The following is a 6,290-nucleotide window of genomic DNA, read 5'->3' as shown; positions in this document are numbered from 1 at the left end:
CATGAATCATAACAGGATTCTTTGTTTGAGATCAAAATCATGAAACTATTCAGCAAGGCTTGTGGTAATTGGTCATGCTAATGACAGGCACCCCTTCTTTAACAAGAGTCTCTGTTGCAATGGATGAACACAGCAACCATTTTGCACACAGCATTGAGATGAATGACCTGTTAATCCATTTTTTTAGGTGGGGTGTTAGTTGAGGTACTGGAGGGTGCCTAGTGCCATGGAACAGTGAATGCTTCAAGAGACGAGGAGAGAGAAAATCAGCAAAAAAAAAAGTGGGGCCAAGCACGTTTCCCCTCAGGCACCCATCTAGATATTGCAACCACAATTCAAATGTTCACTTCACTGACTGCGTCCTCCCACAAAATCTCATATTTGTTTAACAGCTCAGTAGAACTTCACAGCTGGCCAGCTTCTCAATGGGACTAAAATTTCATGCTTCATCCATGCTTCTAGAAATGCTGAGAGTTAACCCTCTGACTTTATGCTCACCATCAAGAGAATCAATGGATTCTGAATCAAGAGATTGAGAACATCACAAGTCAATTGATTATCTAAATAGTTCTACTCTGATTAGGATACTGCAACAGCTGTGGTTTCCATCAGCTTGCTCACAATTGGCTAAAGGGCTGTCTGTTGCTGAGGCGCCTGATTTGTATTCCCTTTTGTGAATAGGTAAGATGTTTGCTACTTTTTATTAAGATGGGACTGGTTAACAGGGACAACTGGAGCTGATGAACCATGAATGAACATAGTTCCTTACACAGGCCTTTGGGAATGCAGGGTTGTGAAATATTTTTCACTATTAGTCAGTTTGTAGAACACCAGTTCTTCCGTGGATATTCAGCTGTCATCATTAAAGTACTTCTTATCCATCCAAGCAGTTCAACAGGACATTCAGGGATTGTGCAGGGTGAAGACTGATCACATATTTGATGACTTCCATACCTTGCAGATAAAGACTACTCCTATTGTTCACTGTATCCTCCTATTAGTTTATTTACAGCACCCCCAGGCATTGTCTGTGAAGTGTCACATACTTCGTAGCCTGCGTAATCGTTGAGAACTGTGTTCAAATAACTCTTCACTCTATGGTGTACAATTCCGCAGGGACTCTCCCAATCTACTGCCGTAACTGTGGCTGAAAGAAAGAAAGAAAGAACTTGCATTTATATAGTGCTTTTCACACCTTCAGGACATCCAAAGCTTTTTACAGTCAATGAAGTACTTTTGAAGTGTAGTCACTTTGGTAATGTAGGAAACACGGCAGACAATTTGCACACAGCAAGGCCCCACAAACAGCAATGTGATAATGACCAGATAATCAGTTTTAAGGTATTGTTGAAGGATAAATATTGGCCAGGACACCAATGAAAACTCTTCTGCTCTTCTTCGAAATAACGGCGTAGAATTTTTTACGTCCACCTGAGAGGACATCCGAAAGATGGCACCTCTGACAATGCAGCACTCACTCAGTACTGCACTGAAGATTGGCAGAAACTCTGAAGGAAAGGCACCAGCAGGAGATGTAAGTAGGATTAGTGAGTATTGTAGCTCATCATTGTATCAGAGATGATAGATGCTACGCAATAACATACATAAAATCCAATGCCATCGTGCAGCACCAGCTGAGGCAGAGCCCATTTTTGACCTGTATGATATTCCCTAAGTTCAAGGCCTCATTGATTGTACTCAAGATGCCATTCAGGCATGGTAGGTAATGCACAGTTATGTTATCCCCTTGTGCTTCATGTACTTTCTCATGTACCACTCCTAAGTTAAAGGTTTAGGTGTGGAACCTTCCTGAGAGGTCTTCTGAGGACCTGCTTGTGGCTCCACAGACCCAGATTGTGTGCTAGGAATAGTCTATCCTAATCCAGCAATGGGGGCCTGGCATGCTTAGATCTGTTTCACCTATCACTTAGAGGCAACTGCCGACAGACTGGCAGCTACTTAAAATCCATCCTCCTGTTCTTGTGCTTCTTCACACAAGCAGCTTTTAGAGGCTTGGTCCTGGTGAGCAGAGACTATTGCATTGCTGTGTTGTCTCTAAATCTCATTTTCACTCTTCCTCTTGGTCTCATCATTAGGAATATTCTTCACTGCACTTACTCTCTTTATGCTTGAGGCCTCCCCAGCGGGTATCACTAATATTGCTGGTAGTCTGCAGAACAGAGAACTCTTACTCCTCAATAGATTTGATAAAACAGCCCATCTTGCATCATGTCTAATAAAATATGCCTTGTTTGTGAGATGTTCATGAAGTATCCTGTGCTCCATTGATGGCTTCGTGAAGCACAAGGTCACTTAGCAGGCCCCTTAGCCGGAGCTCCTCTCAGCAGCAGAGACCATTTATGTCCTGTGTTCACCCGTGATCAGTGACTCACCCCGAAAAGCTCACTGAGATCCTCTTAATTGTCAATGTTTGAAGTGACATGGGTGACATGACAACTTTTTACTATGTTAAAGGTGCTATATAAATGCAAGTTGTTGTTGGAATTGTAGAGTACTGAAGTGAACATGATGGTCCCGCAGTGCTAGCCTCTTCCTCCAGAGTTTATGGCCTTTCTGTAAAAAAAAGCCACAGTGTGAGCACACAGACATTATTGTGTACATTGCTGTTGCAATGACAGTGCAATGCTACACTTTGTACAAACAGTGTTTTTAAGCTGACAAAAATCAAAATCATTGCCGCAGTCAATGCATACAATTATCATTGCACAAATCAGAAGCAGCATAATCTCCACAAGCTCCACAGAACCTCTGCAGCTTCCCAGCCTATAATAACGTCTGTTCAGTAAGGAGTTTTCTTTGCTGAGTACCACCACCACCAGTCCTCACAAGTTGGCATTTCTTATAAGGAGTTTCCTTCTGCAAAATAAAAGTATGCATTACATGAGAGATCATTTTATGGAGAGCATGTGGCTGACCATTGCTTATATTGCTAGGCATTAAAGAATAAGTTATCAAATATCTTAGTAGTTGAGGTTTGAGGAGTAGATAGTCATCAATCTTCCAGTTCTGATGAACAACAACAGTTTGCATTTATATAGTGCCTTTAACGAAGTAAAACGTTCCAAGGCACTTCACAGATCATAGACCTGAAACGTTAACTCTTTCTCTCTCCACAGATGCTGCCTGACCTGCTGAGTATTTCCAGCACTTTCTGTTTTTTTACATCAGTCTTAACTGTCTTCTTTTTGTTGCTTGTTCTACTACTTCTGAAATACCCTCATTATCTCTTTTTTACACTCCACTTCAAGCATGTTACTTGATATAGTTATGAAATTACTTAGGCCAAGGTGTATGACATATGAAACTCCTTGGAGGGGCAGTTATTGTAGTGTAAGAGAATCGAGTCATCAAGTATAGAGCAATTGAAGATAATTGATAGTCATCCTCGTTGCTTATCTTGGTACTTTTAAAATCGGGCACCTTCCTCGCCACATCTTTTCAGATAGGAGGCACCATATTCACCCTCTGTGCAATGGCATCCAATGCCTGCTGGACTGCTTATATATATTCTGGGCTGCCCTTTGTCCCGTAGAGGACATTTAAAAATTCCTTCATGCCATCCATATTAAATTGAAGGGCCTTTTCAGTGCAACGGGCTTTTTGGGCTCTCCATGCTTTCTCTATTGGTGCTCCAGTTTGTGCTCTCCACAACTGGGTTGATGCACTGTTAATTATAGCATTTACTCGCTTATTATGATAGGTAGTGATGATTTAATGGCGTTATTGCTGTTGCATTCTGAATGGTTCTTCACTTGTGCATTAGTTGAGCAACCTTGAAGACAGTGCACTGAGTAAAGTTGTTCATTCATAGAATTACATAACATTACATAGAATTTAAAGCATAGAAACAGGCCCAACTGGTCTATACCGGTGTTTATGCTCTACACGAGCCTCCTCCTACCCTACTTCATCTAACCCTATCAGCATATCATTCTATTCCTTTCTCCCTCATGTACTTATCTAGCTTCTCGAGCATCTATGCTATTTGCCTCAACTACCCCATGTGGTAGCAAGTTCCACATTCTAACCACTCTCTAGGTGAAAATGTTTCTCCTGAATTCTTTATTGAATTTATTAGTGACTATCCTATATTTATCAACCCTAGCTTTGGACTCTCCCACAAGTGGAAACATCTTCTCTACGTCTATGAACCCATTCATAATTTTAAAGACCTCTATTAGGTCACCTTTTAGCCTTCTCTTTTCTAGAGAAAAGCACCCCTGCCTATTCGGTCTTTCCCGATAGCTATAACCTCTCAGTTCTGGTATCATCCTTGTAAATCATTTTTGCACCTTCTCCAATGCCTCTGTATCCTTTTTGTAATATGAAGACCAGAACTCTGACCTGGGATGAGATATTCCCTGGAGTTTAGAAGAATGAGAGGTGATCTCATTGAAACATATAAAATTCTTAGAGTGTCTGCAGGAGTGTCTAGAACTAGGGGTCATAGTCTCAAGATAAGGGGTCGACCATTTAGGACCGAGATAAGGAAAAATGTTTTCACTCAGAGGGTTATGAATCTTTGGAATTCTCTATCCCAGAAGGCTGCAGATCCTGAGTCGTCAGTATATTCAAGACAGATCGATAGATTTTTGGACACTAAGGAAATCAAGAGATATGGGGATAGGGCAGGAAAGTGGAGTTGAGGTAGAAGATCAGCCATGATCTTATTGAATGGCAGAGCAGGGTCATGGGGCCATATGGCCTACTCCTGCTCCTATTTCTTATGTCAACTCTGCACTGTACTCTAAGTGTGGTCTAACCAAGGTTCTATACGAGATTAACATTACAAACACAAACCGCCCAATGTGGGCCTCAAACCCACAACCCTGAGAGTAACAGTCTCATGCTGTACCAACTGAGCTAGCCAGGCCTGACCCAGTTACTTATTCCTGTGAATGTGCTACAAAAGAGAAAAATTTAACTCTCATTGAACAACTACTTGATGCTCTAACAGGAAATTAACCCTGATGTTATATGTGTATATTTATGTTCTTAGTATGATTATTTTTCAAAATATTTAATTTCTGAAGATATCCATTTTCACATTGGGTGCCATCCTGCATTCTTCTCCATTCGTTCTTAACTTTGACTGGCAGGTATTAGGAGCAAAAAGCAGAGGTCAGCATTGCTATTCAGAAGGCAGATGTACGCAACATATGCCGTATGACTGAAGCCAAACAGGTATGAGTACGGGTTCCCACTTCAGGCATGAGACCACCTTGTGGAGGTAGTCTCACAATTTAGCTGCAACCGGTGCAAGAAGACTTTTCAGACTTATGTTTAAAGAATCCCCCTTTGAATCTTCTAATTCTGGTGAGGACCCAGAAGAAGTCGGCTCCTTTATAACATTAAACATTTCAACAGCAAGTGGCTAAGTTATCATATACAGTATTGTGCTTTTCTCTAATTCCATAGCAGTCTGGAGCTGGCTGTATAACTGCTGACTTATATTGCTCTCAGATTGTGTTGTCAGCATAAAAATAGCAGTTTTGTAAATATCTTCTACATAAATTCCATTTTGAATGTGATATTTTTTGAATTATTGCTACTTCTGGGTTAAGCTGTGTTACCTCTGCCACAGCTAAGCAGCTTATACTGATTGAACACTGCAGTTTTTAAGTACAAACTCAATAGAATAGTCAAATGCATTGAGCTTTTTGAATACCTCAGCACTATAATGAACAGTGATGGAGTGGGCATAGTTTTTGCTTGGTATGCCAAACAATGTAAAATCATTCACCAACAACAAAGAACATTATTGCCAATATAGCTTTATCACCACCTGAAATCAAATACGTACACTGATGGTTTGCTAGCACTTTATAAACCAGTAGGAGCACAAATGAAAGACAATTGGTCTTTTCTTTCGGGCCAATTGATTTTTCAATTATTTCTGAAATAAATAATCACATAACCAGTTAACCCAAAAGGAAATGAGCCAACCAAGCAAGCACTCATAGTCATATAGTTATATCTCAAACATTAGGATCCTGTTGATCACACCAGTAATCTGACAATACGTTTGTACAATGTAAACCACAAAGTCTTAGTTAAACCTGGATTTTCCATTTGGACAAACCCTGAACCAGAAGTAGGGCAGAGCACAATTCGCACCTGCCCAATGTCAAGTGGACTGACCTTGCTGTAATTTCCAGGGGCTGCCTCATTAAAATATTTGCGGTGGGCTCCAGGTGTCAGGTCACCTGCCGGTGGTCAGTAATTAGCATGCTGCTGCAAGGTTTAAAGGGCTGCAGGAGCTTACGGGA

General features: G+C 40.9%; 1 non-coding gene across 1 annotated transcript; it reads right to left on the bottom strand.

Moving 5' to 3' along the window:
* Window positions 1-4,821: 4,821 nt before the first annotated feature.
* Window positions 4,822-4,894, bottom strand: trnan-guu (transfer RNA asparagine (anticodon GUU)). Its single transcript has one exon. It is a non-coding gene; the product is annotated as a tRNA-Asn (tRNA).
* Window positions 4,895-6,290: the final 1,396 nt, after the last annotated feature.

The sequence above is a fragment of the Heptranchias perlo genome, chromosome 8 (assembly GCF_035084215.1).
Source record: "Heptranchias perlo isolate sHepPer1 chromosome 8, sHepPer1.hap1, whole genome shotgun sequence".
In the NCBI taxonomy this organism is placed as follows: domain Eukaryota; kingdom Metazoa; phylum Chordata; class Chondrichthyes; order Hexanchiformes; family Hexanchidae; genus Heptranchias; species Heptranchias perlo.
This window is presented reverse-complemented; position numbering and strand designations above follow the sequence as displayed.